Source organism: Coenobita brevimanus, chromosome 105 (assembly GCF_032717465.1).
Source record: "Coenobita brevimanus isolate Jiangsu-jjx chromosome 105, ASM3271746v2, whole genome shotgun sequence".
In the NCBI taxonomy this organism is placed as follows: domain Eukaryota; kingdom Metazoa; phylum Arthropoda; class Malacostraca; order Decapoda; family Coenobitidae; genus Coenobita; species Coenobita brevimanus.
The window spans coordinates 1,331,689-1,350,110 of record NC_137058.1 but is presented as its reverse complement, the minus strand read 5'-3'; positions in this window follow the sequence as shown (position 1 = coordinate 1,350,110).

Below are 18,422 nucleotides of genomic sequence, written 5' to 3'. Positions count from 1 at the left end.
TCAGCTCTAAGTCAGTAGTGTTGTTGATATCAACAGGTTTGTCTGAAACGATGGGGTTAGCGGTAACCTGGGAACCAGCTAAATCATTGCCGATTAATACTGAAATGTTCCTAACGGGGAGGTGATCTACTACAGCTAGTAGTACAGGACCTGTGACAAACACAGACCGAAGATACACTGAGCAAAGGGGATATCTAGCCTCTCCTGGCAGACCAGACACTAGTACAGTCTCACCTGTATAACAATCAAAATTGGGAACATCTTCCTTTAAAATGAAAGATAGATCAGATCCAGTGTCACGCAACACAACAACAGGAGCTGAGAATCTACTGGACTCATGTTTTGATACTACACCTCTCGAGCAGAATGGTTTAAATGATGAGGGTACTTTAAGGGAATCACCTGAATGTTCACATGGCCCCGAAACAAGTAAATCACTAACCTGTGGGTCACTCACCTCCACTGGTTGGGTGAGTGCACTGGCATGGAGAACTGCATTGCCCTGGGTGGGGGCTGTACTTACTGGCCAACTTCCTACAGTCTTTTATGATGTGGCCAGGCTTCTTACAGTACCTACAGAAGAGAGACCTCCTCACGTCTTGATTAGTAACTCCACGAGCCTCCTCACCAGCGCACTCACCAGTGGGATCAAGCTTAAAAGAAGGTCCCTGGGTCTCCGTCAGCTTCTTATTCAGGGGCCGTTCACTCTGTGAAGTGCTGGCTGGCTTATGCTGGGGAGCAGTCAACCTGTACTTGTGGAAGGGTTCACTATTAGTTAGGGAGAAATGATCGGCAGCAATGCCAGCCTCAGATAACGTACATAACCCTTTTTCCTCCACATGTGACCTTACTCTTAGCTGGGAGGCAAGATTTCACTTCCTCCAGCACAAACAACTCCAGCAAGCCCTCAACTGTCAAACTAGTCAACTCACTCTCAACCCATTTTTTACAAAGTCGTTGTTTGCGGCGGATAAATTCTACATAAGTCTGTCCCTCTGTCTTACGGCAGCGACGGAACTGTTGCCGATAAGCTTCGGGCACTTTCTTGTATGCATGCAATACAGTTTTTTTTACAAAATAATAATCTTCAATTTGAGTGGCATCCAGTGCGGTAAACACTTCCTGAGCTCTACCAGTAAATGAGCTATGTATTAGCAACACCCACTTATCCTGGGGCCAAGAATGGAGCTCAGCCGACTTCTCAAAATGAGTGAAAAAATCTTCTGGATCCTCCTCATTAAATTTAGGAACAAACTTTAATGCTGCAGCAATTTTGAAGGAATCTGGCTCACACTCAGGCGATGTGGGACTACGAGAGAGACGGATTCTGTCATTGTCCGCTTTCATCCTCTCAACCTCAAGCCTTTTTTCCTCCAGCTCAATTTTCCTCAAAGCCATCAAATCACTAGGATGTTCCAACATGTTCACTTCTTCCTCACTGAAAATTTCCTCCCTCACCATGTGTGCAAGTACTAACTGCTTTATATCATCTTTCTTCAACCTAGGACGAAGCTCAAGCTTATAATAAGCTGCCAGCACTTCCCACTGAACCTTGGTTAACCTAGAAAGAGCAGTCACTGTAGGATTAGAAACAAAATCTTCCAACACAAACATGATGGCGGCGAGAAGGGAAGGACAACGAAAATAAGCTAGCTAGCTAGATAGTGTAATCACTCAAATATCAGTAAACCACTTCACCTAGTGGGACAATAAACCTTCCACCACACACGGGAACGTAGCGCGCACACACACACACACTACAAAAATTACGTGGGGAATACAATGTCACCAGTAAAGTGGGAGTACTAATCTTTGCTGTACGTGGGTATGTAATATTCTCCTAATAGATCCAAGTAAAACAACTGGTATAGTAAATATAACGATAGTGGTGTGTATGGAACTAAGACAACAAACTCCACAAAACACTATACACCACACTATCAAATAATATAGATCATACAATATACATGACCCATATGCCCAGACAGAGTAGAACAAACAAAGAGTTGTAAAGCAACAACACTCTAGGAACAGTTTCGTGAACGGAACACAGCTCTTGAATGAGGTAACTGAGCAGGAATTAGCTACACGCGTATACACTAGTGCACACAATTAGGACTACCAGGGAGAACACTTGTTTCATAAAGCAAACTCAAATATGAGGGAAACAGTTGTTGCTAAAGGCTAAATTGCAATGCACAGGGAGTACATAGGAACGTGTAATGTAGCTAAATATACAGGCTAGTATACATATTCAATCCCGGACAGGCCCCCATTTGTCGCAAACTACCCAATCACCAAGTGGACAAGGTGCACGGCCTGAGTAAAACCACGATAGAATGATAATTGAGTGTACGACAAGACCATATTGTATTACTTAGATCTGGAGTTACTTTAGCATATGAACATTTAAGGAGAGTCAAAACACCACGTACAAAATTAACATAATCTATTAAACTACCTTAACTTACAACCAACAGTGGGAAAACAAAACACAAAACATCACCCTGCCTACTGGACAAGAGCATAAACTTGCTAAAGTCCATCCTACATCCCTAACCAAGGACATACACAAACCTTAAACCTGGACGACCCAGAGCTAGCCGGCGTCACTGACAGGGAAACAGAGTGAGAGAGCGAGCCGAGCCTCTGCGCCTGGGCTTATATGCAGGCCTACCACAACTTCATTGGGTCGCCAGTTCGTTAATTTAGAAACACCTTAACTAGCTAGTTATACACGTGGCGCAAAGGGGAACAATGAACTACACAAAATATGCGTCCACGTGACACTGCTGCCTACCTTAAAAGCGCCAGGCAAGGCTGCTGCACCACCCCTAAACATCCACACTGTGCAGTGTGTAGCTTCCACGTTATGTCCACAGACTTCCCATTAACTCAATGTAACTGGTTTATAATGTCATGCCGTAACTATTATTTTATTTGTTTACTTTCTCTTTCAGGTTTCTCTATCGGGTAGCTTATAGATAAAGTATTATAGAATGTGACTTTTCCTTTCCAGTGTTTCCTATAAAATTTCCATGTCAGTTTTTCCATGCTGCATGGTGGTTTTTCTCACTTTTTTCTGGAGGGTTTGGTGGTGGGGGGAGCCTTCTTGCTTTCCTATCCTTATCCTTCAACATGTAGAGTTAGATCTTGTAGTCATAGTTTTCTCTAACAAGCAGCCTCGAAAGGACCATAAGGTCTGTTGCTGTTTGCTTTCCTGTGTAATCCTGTGTAAACATACTTGGCAGCGCTACCCACCGCTCTCATCCTCTATACAACCTCCACCCTTCTCCATCCATCTGCTATGCTTGCCCGGCTTCCCATTCACCAGCCTCAACCCAGTGCATTGAGGTGATGTCGACTCACTACTCCCTCATGACACTATTATTAAGTCGTCTTATCACAGAATTCCTGCACAGAAGGAGAAACTGACTGACGCTCACAGAGCCGGGAGGCTGGAATTTGCACAACTCCTTGTTGAGAGAGACCTTGAGTTCCGGGGACGTGCAGTATTCACAAATGAGAAAGTATTCTCCTCTACTTCTCATGGCCAAGGCCATTGCTGGAGAGTAAATAATACCAGGTATGTTTATTAAATGTTAGTTGATAAGCTGCAACCTAATTGTTTGTGGAGGGCTTTGGTGGAGGACCATAAATGTGGCTATACGATAGAGGGACAGAGATGTCGTGCAGTCGCAAAACTAAGTGTGAATGGGTCTGGAGACTTTTTATAATGCACCAGGACCTGCAGACAGGTAATTATGTTGCAGTAAATAATGGAGATGTAAACAGCAGGTTTTTCACAATTATGCATCAACTGTAACTGCGTAAGTTATTTATGATATTTACTTACATGAACGTTACGTTAACCTGATTTGTAAACAATAAATAGTTACGATGCATTAAATATTTAAATTTAACCAGTTTGTCCAATTTGCCCATGAACATAATCATGTGCATTAATTCCCTTAATGTTCTGTAAATGATTACCACCCTGGAGATCAGGTAATGAAATGTGTAATAGTTAATACCTAACAGTTCATTACATTTAGATAACATATCCGTATGCAAAAACCATTACATAAAAAAACAAAACAAATACAATTTCATATACCTGAGTTGATGAAAAATAGCACCAGGTAGCCTATAGCAAATCATGTGGCATGCTAAAATCTTAAGTTTTCTTTACGGAGGTAACAGACATTCATATGGAGAATTCAATTAATATGTCAATATCGACAGTGTTGGTTCAACTGCGGTCTAGGGGTATTAAGTGCTCCATGCCTGGTAAACGGTCGTGAAGTGTGGACGAGGTGGTAATTATGGATGGTTTGCCGGTTTACGCATGAACATTATATTGCTGCTCAGGCGAAAAGGGATTTGTTTTAATGTATGTTTATGGACTAATACATATATGAACACAGAATGTTTATGCACAGTTTTAGGCGTAATATACAGGGAGAAATGCACATACGTCAATAATCCACTAACTCATAATATGCTTCCAGATACGAGCGTCGTAACATCATGGAAGTAGCTCGTTCTGGCAACGTCACCTACAATGTGTGGGGCTGGATACCGTTGCATGGTGCAGGTGATGTGTTCCAAATTGAGGGGCGCTTCACAGCAGATAAATACATCGAGGTGCTTGAAGAGTCCTTCTTGCCATCCCTTCGTGAGAAAGATTTCCTGTTTCCACCTGGGCCCATACTGTTCATACAAGACAGGTGTTCCGTCCACAGCTCGGACAGTTCGACGCTGGTTTGACGAACAGGACCACTTTCAGCTCCTGGAACCGCCCAGCAAAGGAGCTGATATGAATGTTATAGAACACGTTTGGGCACAGATGGCAAACACTTGGGATATGGCACAGGAGAGGAACAACCGGGAGCTCATGGCACACGTCTCTGAATCGTGGGAGGCCTACAGACGCCGATCAGGGACGGTGCAACGTCTTGTTACGTCAGTGCCACACAGACTGCGCGGCGTTATTGAAATGGGTGGGGGTTGGACTGGCTAAAATAAACTCTTGTGTTATGTAGTTTTTGTTTTCCTACGGTTTCCTTACAGAGGTTAATTCTCACGGTTATCAGAAACAATCCATTTACACACTTGTGAATGTTAGTCATAAATATTTCAGTGTGGCTGTGTATGTGATAAGTCATAAGAACTGTTTGTGTAATAAGGATAAGGCACCATCCTCCCTCCCCCCGTTCTTTTTATTTCCTGGAATTTCATTACTAATTAACCACTGCTATCTTAAATACTTAACAGTTGCAACTGGAGAGGCTAAAGATTCGTTGAAATACTGAGCAACAGGTGTTGAAAGATATCCTCCCAATTACAGTATACAGTATCAGGTAAAATTTTAGCAAGTTATATTCTCCTTCACCCATCAGGTGAAATTTTAGCATATCATATTCTCCTAAATATGATGTCGTATATGCATACGATCATGATTCTAATGTGTGCATATATATTAGCTATTGTTTCCCAGTGCACTGCACCTATTCTAACATGAGTAGACGGAACGGTGCCATAAGTTAGATACAAATAATAAATATAAATGCACTAAGCATTTCATGTTCCAAATAAGTAACCTATCAAATGAATCACTATCTGACAAATAAAACCTAGTGACATAAGCGGACATTTAGAGACGGTAAACGGGATCATGATACATTTATCTTGTATCACACACACACACACACACACACACACGAACCTAAACATGCAAGGCACACGCGCCCGCTCGGCAACTAACAGACCCTCTTGAGGGCAGCACCATAGTAATCACCTGATCTTTGACAGTTCCCTACAAAACACAAATTGTGCATAGTATGGTAACGACCTGTTACACTAAGCTATGTATATTAGTGTAAAGTGCTGTCATAGATCCTATGGGGATTATTCTATATACTGGTATGTTTATTCTCTCTCTCTCTCTCTCTCTCTCTCTCTCTCTCTCTATAAATATATATATATATATATATATATATATATATATATATAAAAATATATAAAAAAATATCTATATATCTATCTATATATATATATATATATATATATATATATATATATATATATATATATATTATAATAAAACATTGCCTTGTATTACTTCACTCACTAACCGCCTCTCATCCCTCTTGTCTTTCCACCCTTCCCCCTCCCCGATCCCCCCTTCCCCTGTATGCCTTCTACCCGCCTCACACGCCAGCCAAGTCTCTACAGTACCCCCTCCCTTCCCCGCACGTTCGATACTGTGAAACTCTGAACCCGGACCACCCACATGATTTGCAACGCTGACTGTACCGTGAAATTGTGTGTGCGGCTGTACCTCTCCCAACACCCTCCAGCGCATCCACATCAACACCACAGCGCATCTTTACTTTTTCAAATTAATACAGACGATTTGGCGCAGCGGAGAGAACTCGTAGCTATCAAAGAACGAATGAACAGTATCCTCGCTTACCCTTCCATACCTCAAGAAGACGGGGAAGCTGTTTACACACTATAATTCTATCACCGAGTTAATATACACACAGCACTTGCGTCCTCCCCCCTTTCTCGGTTAGAGGGTGACTGATGGGATTCGGAGCTTCAAGGGTTCACAGAGTTCCAGTTCGAGACAGAAGACTCATTTCAATCATGCTCGGTAACATTTGCTTTACTGTATATTTCATTTTAACTATACTCTTTTCACTTATGTGTTATATACTTAAACATTATCATTATCTATACATTAACCACTTCACTCTAAGAACGTCTCTTTGCCTCTGTTCATATTACTGTCAGACGATTTTAATTATCTAGAGTAAAACCTGTCGAAAATGATCGCTTATAGCATCATCATCCATTAACCTCTACGTAAGATACGCCTTTTTAATTATATCTGCCACCAAGTCTCAAGATATTAATATATATATATATATATATATATATATATATATATATATATATATATATATATATATATATATATATAACTATATATATATATAACTATATATATATATATATATATATATATATATATATATATATATATATATATATATATATATATATATATATATATATATATATATATATATATATATTTTATTATGACGTGCATATGAACAACTGAGTGCCAGAATATATCTCAGCTGAATGAAATAATCTTAGTAAGTATTTAGGTGCGTTTACACTACCCATAAGATCCTCTCAGTATCCCACACATCATCTTGGATCATCATCATCATCATAATCATCATCTTATCACCGTTATTATAAGATTACCCATCATATGACTACAACATGTGTGCCCGTTTGTGTATTACTGCATGTGTATGCAGATATAAAATGTGTGAGTTAGAGAAAGAACAGAGGAATTAGTTGGAGAAGAACAGGAAGGCTTTAGGAAGGGAAGAGGTTGTGTAGACAGGGCCGGTAAAAACTTCTAGGAGTACTCCTAAAATTATTACTAAATGTGGTTGTAGATGAGAGTTGCTTCTAAAAGTTCCTCCTAGGAAGACTCGTAGTAGTAATTTCGCTCCTACCATGATGTGTTACCAACACAAAGAATCTATCTATCTATCTATTGCCAGAAGCCTCAATCCCGTTTGGGGTGGCCACAAACAAATCGCCTCCAAATCGCCATGTCTCCCGCCATTTCACTGCCCTGCTCCCAACTCACACCCCCCTCTCTCATATACCTCTCCACCCCATCCCTCCATCTCATCCTCGGCCTCCCCCTCCCTCTTCCCCCCTCCACCTCACTCACATACATTCTCTTCGTCAGTCTTTCACCCTCCATCCTCTCCATATGGCCAAACCACCTCAGTGTGTTCCTCATAACTCTTCCTATCACATCCACATCCACACTACAACGCTCCTTTATATCCTCATTCGTCAGCCTGTCTCTCCATGTGACTCCACAGGCTCCTCTTAAATAACTCATTTCCACTGCTCTCATTCTTGACTTGTGTCCTTCCAACAACGTCCAAGCTTCACTTCCATACGTTAGAGTTGGTATCACAAAACTGTCATGTAGTAACTTTTTCACTTCCATGCTCACTTCCCTGCTTCTTATCACTGCTTTCAAGGAACCAGCAACCTTTCTTCCCTGCTGTACCCTTTCAAGCACTTCACCCTCCAAACCTCCATCCTTACTCATCACACTACTCACGTACTTAAACGTAGGCCTACTCACATTTCCAATTCCTCACCATCCAACCTCGCTGTGTAGGCTACATTCACTGACTTCACCTCTTTCAAAGAATCTGCTTAATATATTTAATAAATTACAATTAGAAAGCCTTAGAGTATCAGTAAGTAGTTTAAAAACGAAAAACTACTTTTCATATATAGAAACAACATCTATTTGATCATATATTATGATTCTTTACGAATGTCGATAAAATGGTTCACGTAAACACAACCTACCCAGCGAAGCGGGCGTCCTGTGAAGTCCAGGGTTGATAATATTACACAAATGGGTAAATTTTTAGAAGTAACCAACGTTTTCTTTTATTATTATTTTTATGGTTTCCAATGCAAAATACCGTGTTTTAATTAGTTTTGACCTTCATTTTGGGGGGAAAATCCCCCTTTTGTAATTTTGAGTAAGATTTCTACCCTCGTCTTTCCTGAGACAGACTATAGTTGTAGTAGTAAAGTAAAGGTCTGTATGGCTGAGCAGACCCATCAGCCACAGGCAAGCAGTTGCTTCTGCAGGACCACCATGAACCAGTGTTCCCTAGTAGTGCCTTGCCACAGCAAGGTGCAGTGAAGAGTGTGGAGGTTTTGTTCTTTAATGGACATTGCTTTTATCTCTCTCCATCCAATGTACAGGGGCACCGTCACCATGTTATTTGCTTATATGGTTACCACCCATTGTTGTGAAATAGGCAGGACTGCATGATTGGGTGATGGTTGCCACTGCTTACCACAGGATGCCAGTAATATAAAGGTTTCCACCATCAACAGGCATCTTTATAAAGTATCCCTGGCTGATATGGAAGACTACTGTATTTCATTTTCCATATGTTTAATCCATAAGGATTTATCAAGAGGCTGCAACGGATGTACAGTAAGACTTCTTATGCTGCTCCCCCCTCCCCCCCTTTTTTTTTTCCATAGTAAATATTGGAAAGATTGCCAGCTAATGTTCTGTAGCTCAAAATGTAGCTGATGTAGCATTGTCACCCAGATAGCAGTACCATTGATAGGGAATTAGTCAATACTTCAGAACTCTAACACCAGCGTATATAATATAGATTTACAGTCAAGTACTCACCCCATCCCACTCCTCCGAATTTAAAAATTGCTGTGTTTTTTTCCTGTATATTTTTTTATGTATTAGTAGACTTGGTCTTGTTTATGATGAAACGTAACTTGGACTATGATGTTCTTCATGACTAATTTTCCTCAAATCTTTCAGGTATAGAATGTAAAATGCCCGCCGTGCCCGCCACAGGACCTCCCACCACACCACCCCCCACACCACCACCGAGACACCACCCCACCACCACCCCAGGAGGACACACCGGTGAGGTTAGTAGTCCCGGGCAAGAGGGTCATCGGGGCATCCCGACCCCGAGCCCCTATTCCCCGCAAGTGCCCCAACCCCAGGCGTTCAGGCAAACTGAACTACTGTGCGGGCGGGGTAGTGACTGTCAGACCAGGGGTGGGACTGAAAAGAGGTCAGTCCCAGGTAACACCGTATTGACGGTCTTGTTACACCCTCTAGGGCAGGAAGAGGCCCAAGGGCAGGAAGAGGCCCAAGGCTACGGCCAAAAGAGAGAAAGAGAGATAGACACAGGCTACGGCCTGACAGAGTGTGTAAAGGGGAAGGTGACCCCAGGCTCCAGCCTTAACACGCTGAGGAGAGAGAGTTGCCTGTGTGCATCCCTCTCCAGTTGTTCTTTGGCTACGGCCAGAATACAGTCCAGGGTAGAGAGACCCTGCTACCGTACGTGTAGCGCTACCAATTACGGAAGCGGCGTCCCGGGGTCGGTATCTTGCTGCAACAGACGGGTGAACCTGTTCATCCGTTAGTCGCTTTCCGTACGGGCAGACACTCAGTTTCGGCTGGGGCACGTACCAGGGTGGAGAATTCCCTGACGGTAGGATCTGTCCGTATTGGAGAGAGTGCGGCTCCTGAGCCCCTCACTCCGGCTTGTCTCCTACTGCGGGAGGAACACCACGCCGGCGGTACCTTGCCACGGCGAAAGGGCGACCTCGATCACCCTATAGGTGTCCCCCGCACGCCGGGCAAGTTCACGGCTTCAGCCAAAGTGCACAATAGGGGAAGTAGAGCCCCGACTCAGACCTATGGACACACTCAGGGAACCACGAAGAGCGTGAGTCTCCCTTTAGCCTCTTTCCCTTCGGGGAGCCCTTCATCGCCATCCAGGCTTCTAGGCCAGGAGGAGGCACTAGAGTGGTGGCAAGGCCCGATAACGGACTTACCGCCCACACCCGGGAGTTCTTTAGCCCTGTCGGAGCCCTACAGGAGATGCTGCCACAGCCCAGCCCTGACGGCACCTCTCCCCCTGAGCACCCGCAGTCCCAGGACGCCCAGGCCCTCCACCGCAGTCTACAACGACGGAGATCTAGGCTCCCTCACTCCCCGGAAGCAGGCTCGACTACTCAGGCTGTTCGGCCCTAGCCCCGAGGGCCCCCGATCAGGTCGAGGCCCCCAGACCACAGGGCCTCCCTGCACCCCACCAGCGCGGCCCTAGGAAGGAGCCGCCCCTCAGGTCGAGGCCCCAGACAAGGGAGCCTCCCTGACAGTAAGTACCAGAGATTTAATAACCCAGGAAACAAGGGTAAGACAGTGACAGTGACCCAGAGTACAATGACAGTGATCCAAAGTACAATGACAGTGTTTTATAAAAGATATATTAAACAGTGGCATAACAGAAATTCGTGTAACCAGGGTACGAAGTGTAAAGTGTTAAATAACTCAGTCCCCCCTGCATCAAGGAACCAGGGAGTTTTCTGTGGAACTAGAGGTAGGTGCGCGAGTGAGCCGAAAGGCAAGTGATGTGCCCCCGTGACTTGATGACAGTGTCGAGTGTCGCCATCCGCACCCTACCTCTATTATAGTAATATCTCCGACACAGACTCCCAATCGCAGTGATCCAAAGTGAAACTCCCCAATTTATTATTATCTACAAGTAACATAATAATTAATTCAAACTAACAATCACAGTGAGGTAAAATTCCATTCAAGTAACAATAAAGAATGTCCGCGACTGCCCTGTGCCACGTGTTAATATATATTGGATCAGTCTATGCAGATGAGTGTAATATTGTATCTCTGTTCTCCTATGTACTAAATATCGTTGTATGTACACTGTAATGAGTAGAACTTAAGCAATAGATGTGATACGGTATACTGTCTCTTTTTATGCCCTGTTCCTTTGTTAGTGCACTACATCCGGTCTAGTAAAAGGATCCCGTTCCAGTGCTCGTGTTTTTACGACGAGAAGTCGCCTTAAAAACACAGCATTACACTGGTGGCAAGCGGTGGTTCTAGATCCGAGTAACGCACGGAGGAACGCAAAAGGGAACTTACAATGGCAGCCAAACCACACATCCAATTGCCAAGGTTCAACCCGGACCAGTGCGACATAGACGTATATTTGGACATGGTCAAACCCCTCCTGGACATAGGGTTCTACTCAGACAGAGAAAAGATCGCTGTCACTCTACCTAACCTGGGTAAAATAATCACTAGTGTCGCACCAAAAATCGTCCCAGAACTGTCATGGGACCAATTCTCACAAATAGTGAGACAGGCATTCACGCCATCAATAGGCCGAGTTGTCGCTCTCTCTCAACTCGACGCCCTCACCTACGATGGAAACCTGGATGACACATCCACCCAGGCTAGGCGCCTCGTCAGCGCTGCCTATCCTGAGGCACCACCAAATGCCCGGGATATCCATACATTCAATGCTCTATTGAGGATCCTCCCCAGCATAGTCAGGGAGCATTTCTCAATCTACGACCCGTCAGGGGACATGGAAAATGACCTACAACTCGTCCGACGTCTGCTCGCCGCCCGCCCCACACCACAGCCACTCCATGCGGTGACACGTTTTCCTACAAGGCAACACCCCCCTTCTAAACCTAAGCTGCCGCCTCACCAGCCAACTACTGAGCCGCCCCCCACAGTCCCTAGAGCTTACCCGCAGAAGAAGGGACCAAACCCCAGGGAACAAGGAAACCTCATCACTATTAACCCCTGGGAATTCACGGCTTGCAGCCGCACCTGCCCTCTACACGACATTAGGGAACAGCTCAAAGCTAGCAGGCGCAGAAGCTTTCAACAAGGGCGCAAGAAAGTCTCCTCCTTAGACGCCGCCGCCCAGGAAGACGACGCACCGCCGCACGCTCTCTCGGGAACAGATGACGACGACCAAGAAGACACCACTCCACAACAGAAGGATTTTTAGGCCTGCCCCCGCACCTCCCCACGGTGGCGGGGGCCACCTCACAGAACTACAGACCCCCAGTTTACGACAAGATTTGGCTAAACGGGGTCAAGGCACGTCTACCAGTGGATACGGGAGCAGCCAGATCGTGCCTCTACTCCCACTTCCACTCCCGCCACATGGGTGCATTCGGCCCCCTCTTCCCCACCTCAGCCAACCTCGTTGACGCGGGGGACGGCCCCCTGCCTATCCGTGGGGAAACTCGGGCCCTTCAGACCCACACCCATCAGCAAATATCCACTAGCCACCCATTCATCATATTCGACTCAACATGCAGTCAATATGATGGATATTTAGGGCTGGACCTCCTCCAGAAATTACACGCCACCATTGACTGCCATCAACGCCGCCTCCACTTCAATCCAGCCCACCACAACCAACCAGCAGTCAAGAAGAAGGAAGAGAAAAAAAACAAAACAATCAAAGGCACAACAAGAACACCCACCCCCACACACTACCATCAGACACTCACCTGTCCCATACCACAGACACACCTAAACCCAACCCAGCCCCTCACACCACTAGACTCCCATCACCACCACCCACCACTCATCACCTGCATCCCTCCCCATCTTTTCCTGCCACTGTCGCCTCCTCTATCACCATTCCACCACACCATGAAGCTTGGGTAAAACTGAACAAACCTTCCCATACCTCCGTTCTCTTCTCACCATCCATCCCCACCGGACCACTCTCTTCCTGTCTAGTAAGCCCCACCTTCCTCCCCCCACATACCCAAGAAATCCGTATCGCCAACCTCGCTACTACACCACTAACCTTACCAAGAGGACTCATCATCGGCGAAACTGAAGAAGCCGAACCATGCCAAACGCCACCCCCAGACCCACCCACTCTCCCCGCCCTACCATCACACCTATCCCCGACCCAAACCAACAGCCTCCGACAACTCCTCCTGGATTTTCAAGACCTATTCTCCTCAGGCCCGACCGACCTTGGCCATACCACCTATCTCAGCCATGAGATACACACGACAGGACCTCCAATTCGCCAACCATCACGACGGAAAAATCCTAAGCAACGAGAGGAAGAAGACCGGCAGGTCCAGGACATGCTAGATGTCAGCGTAATCTCCAACTCTACTAGCCCATGGTCCTCTCCGGTGGTACTTGTAAGAAAAAAAGACGGGACAATGCGTTTCTGCGTTGACTACCGCCGAGTAAATGATGTCACAAAGACGCCACTCCCCTACCACACATCAACGACTCACTTGACTCGTTACATGGCTCGACATGGTTCTCCACCTTAGACCTGCAGTCGGGTTACTGGCAAGTCCCTGTGCATCCCGACGACAAACACAAAACCGCCTTCTCCACATCGAATGGCAAACATTACGAATTCAATGTCCTCCCTTTCGGACTCTGCAACGCCCCTGCCACATTCTCCCGTTTAATGGAGTCCGTCCTTAGCGGTTTAACTTGGGAGACTTGCTTAGCATACCTCGACGACGTCATTGTCTTCAGTCGTACATGGACTGACCACCTTCACCGCCTCAAGCACGTGTTTCACCGCATACGCCAAGCAGGACTTAAACTGAAACCAACGAAATGCGTATTGGCAGAGAGGTCAGTGTCTTTCCTGGGACATCTCATTAATGCCGAGGGCATCTCACCAGACCCAGATAAGCTTCGAGCCATCGCAGACATCCCACTACCCCACGACATGCACGAAGTCAGAGCCTTCCTCGGGTTAACATCGTACTACAGGCGATTCGTCAAAGGATTTGCTGACATTGCAAAACCCCTTCACGAACTAACAAAAAAAGGTGAGCCTTTTCTGTGGACCGAGACAAAACAAACGGCCTTTACCACTCTCAAATCAAAATTAACCACCGCCCCAGTAGTCGCGTTCCCAGACTACAACCTCCCATTCCGCCTGTATACTGATGTGCCCCTCATCGCCATAGGAGCTGTCTTTGCGCAGGTACAAAATGGGAGAGAACACATCATCGCCTGTGCCAGTTGCACCCTTAACACGGCAGAGTGGAACTACGCTGCCACAAAGTGTGAGTGCCTAGGGATCATCTGGTCCCTAGAATATTTCAAGTCCTACATCTCAGGCACCCACGTAGTAGTCATTACGGATCACCAATCCCTACAGTGGCTACGGCAGTCAAACACAAACAATGCCCAACTGATACGCTGGTGAGAAACCCTCGAAGAATATGACTTCGAAATCGCATACCGACCAGGCAAGCTACACACCAACACCGATGCCCTATCCCGTCTCCCAATCAACGCCATCAAGACAGAACCCGACTTGGTTCAAATGTGGATTAATAAACAACGCCCAACTTGGATTCCACAAACCACATTCACCAAACTCCACCCACATGGCGAACATCTCTTTGACCCGAACGGACACATTGTCCTCAGCCCAGCTACGGCCCACGACACCATGCTCCACCTCCATGCCCACAACGGCATCCACCTGGGAACAAAGAAGCTGCTACAAATCTTTAACGATATGTACTGGACCCCAAACCCATCCACTATCGCAAAGAAGATCATACAATCATGCCGAGCATGCGCCCTTGGGAAAGACATCACCCGAACACCAGGCCCTACAGGAAAAGTCACAGCACAAAAACCGTGGCAACTACTCTCCCTAGACGTCGTCGGCCCCCTTACACCAAAAGCAGGCTACAAGTACATAATTACCTTCGTGGATGTATATTCTAAGTTCATCATCGCCTGCCCCGCCAAGGATCACACCGCACTGTCAGTCGCCGACGCCCTCACCCGACATGTTTTCCCTTATTTTGGGATTCCACAGGCCCTTCATTCAGATAATGCTCCAGAATTTACAGGAAAAATCTGGGAAGAACTAGCCAGCATATTCGGATACAACATCTCTCACTCATCCCCCTACTGGCCCCAAGGCAACAGCGTATGCGAGAGAAGCCATCGCTCCCTTATGAATCAGGTCCGCACACACATTATGCAAACAGGGAATGAAGACTGGCCTGCACACGTCAAGATCATACAATGGGGGTTGAATACGTGCCCGAGAGAAGATGGAATAACCCCGCACGAGTGTTCGGGGAACCACCCCTACTCCTGCCACTCCGCCACCACCTACAACCGCCCACTCCACCCTCCACCACCAACCCTCTCCACCACCTCAAACGCCGTCTCCACCACCTACACTCAAAACAAGATCTAGCACCTGACACAACCCACTCCAACCCATACACACCTGGCCAATCTGTTGTGGTTGCAAACCTCCCTACCCCACTGAAGACCTCCCCCCGATTCAACGGACCTTACAAAATTGTGCGAGTACCTAACCCATACCAAGTCACCGTGGATCAACAGGGGCAACACCGCACATATAGAAACCGCCATGTGCGCCCCTTCAACCCACCCGACACCACCCACCCCAGCACTAAGCCTACCTCCACCCCGGCCCGCACACCTGGCCACCCTGACCTTCCTCAACATCACCCCCAGACTCCTACTACTACTCCTTCTCACCCCCCTCCTCAAACTCTCCAGCTACCAGCCCTCCCCCCAATACATCATCACCACAACCTCATACCACCACCACTACTTCACAAACAGACATTCACCCACCGAACACCCCTCCACCCACCACCTCTCAACCCACCCCACCCAGGCTGCCCTCGTCACCACAGCCGCCCACCTTCCCCGAGAATCACGCCACCCCCACACCCACCACCGCCCTCCCTCATGACCACTCCCATTATACACGCCACACCGCACCACCAACCATCCCCCCACCTCACCACCGTACACCCTCACCGCCACCACGCACTCAACCAGCCTCACCACCCACACCCACCATAACCAAGACCACCACCAGATCAGGACGACTCTCACGCCCACCCACAAGATACACCCCAACACCTCCACCCAGCACACACCTACCCCAAAATCCACCATCCCCACCCACCCCCAACACCTCCCCCATAACCCTACCCCTCCACCAAGCACGTTGGAACTTTCCCAACTCCCAATTCCCCAAAGGACAACGCTCCTTCCACCACATTAGCCCAAATAAAAGCACCAACCTCCCATCACTCTCCAGCATTCAAATTTCATCTCCCCACCAGGCACCATTCCCCGAGATGAAGGTGACAAAGGTCCGATGGCAACCTTACAACCACCCACCAACCAGAATCAGAGGCACCGACCACCTGCTACGCCTCCTACGCCGGACCAACCAGCCGTCCTCCCTCCACTTCATGCTCAGCCCCCACCAGGAGCCCAACCAATTCACCACGCACAGGGTCAGCTTCACCCAACACCTTACCCCAGCCTACCAGACAGCCACCTCCACCACCTACCACCTCCAGTCACGGGGCCGTGACTTCAATGACGCGGAGGGTGGTAAAATGCCCGCCGTGCCTGCCGCAGGACCTCCCACCTCACCACCCCCCACACCACCACCGAGACACCACCCCACCACCACCCCAGGAGGACACACCGGTGAGGTTAGTAGTCCCGGGCAAGAGGGTCATCGGGGCATCCCGACCCCGAGCCCCTATTCCCCGCAAGTGCCCCAACCCCAGGCGTTCAGGCAAACTGAACTACTGTGCGGGCGGGGTAGTGACTGTCAGACCAGGGGTGGGACTGAAAAGAGGTCAGTCCCAGGTAACACCGTATTGACGGTCTTGTTACACCCTCTAGGGCAGGAAGAGGCCCAAGGGCAGGAAGAGGCCCAAGGCTACGGCCAAAAGAGAGAAAGAGAGATAGACACAGGCTACGGCCTGACAGAGTGTGTAAAGGGGAAGGTGACCCCAGGCTCCAGCCTTAACACGCTGAGGAGAGAGAGTTGCCTGAGTGCATCCCTCTCCAGTTGTTCTTTGGCTACGGCCAGAATACGGTCCAGGGTAAAGAGACCCTGCTACCGTACGTGTAGCGCTACCAATTACGGAAGCGGTGTCCCGGGGTCGGTATCTTGCCGCAACGGACGGGTGAACCTGTTCATCCGTTAGTCGCTTTCCATACGGGCAGACACTCAGTTTCGGCTGGGGCACATGCCAGGGTGGAGAATTCCCTGACAGTAGGATCTGTCCGTATTGGAGAGAGTGCGGCTCCTGAGCCCCTCACTCCGGCTTGTCTCCTACTGCGGGAGGAACACCACGCCGGCGGTACCTTGCCACGGTGAAAGGGCGACCTCGATCACCCTATAGGTGTCCCCCGCACGCTGGGCAAGTTCACGGCTTCAGCCAAAGTGCACAATAGGGGAAGTAGAGCCCCAACTCAGACCTATGGACACACTCAGGGAACCACGAAGAGCGTGAGTCTCCCTTTAGCCTCTTTCCCTTCGGGGAGCCCTTCGTCGCCATCCAGGCTTCTAGGCCAGGAGGAGGCACTAGAGTGGTGGCAAGGCCCGATAACGGACTTACCGCCCACACCCGGGAGTTCTTTAGCCCTGTCGGAGCCCTACAGGAGACGCTGCCGCAGCCCAGCCCTGACGGCGCCTCTCCCCCTGAGCACCCACAGTCCCAGGACGCCCAGGCCCTCCACCGCAGTCTACAACGACGTAGATCTAGGCTCCCTCACTCCCCGGAAGCAGAGGAAGCAGGCTTGACTACTCAGGCTGTTCGGCCCTAGCCCCGAGGGCCCCCGATCAGGTCGAGGCCCCCAGACCACAGGGCCTCCCTGCACCCCACCAGCGTGGCCCTAGGAAGGAGCCGCCCCTCAGGTCGAGGCCCCAGACAAGGGAGCCTCCCTGATAGTAAGTACCAGTGATTTAATAATCCAGGAGACAAGGGTAAGACAGTGACAGTGACAGTGACCAAGAGTACAGTGACAGTGATCTAAAGTACAGTGACAGTGTTTTATAAAAGATATATTAAACAGTGGCATAACAGAAATTCGTGTAACCAGGGTACGAAGTGTAAAGTGTTAAATAACTCAGTCCCCCCTGCATCAAGGAACC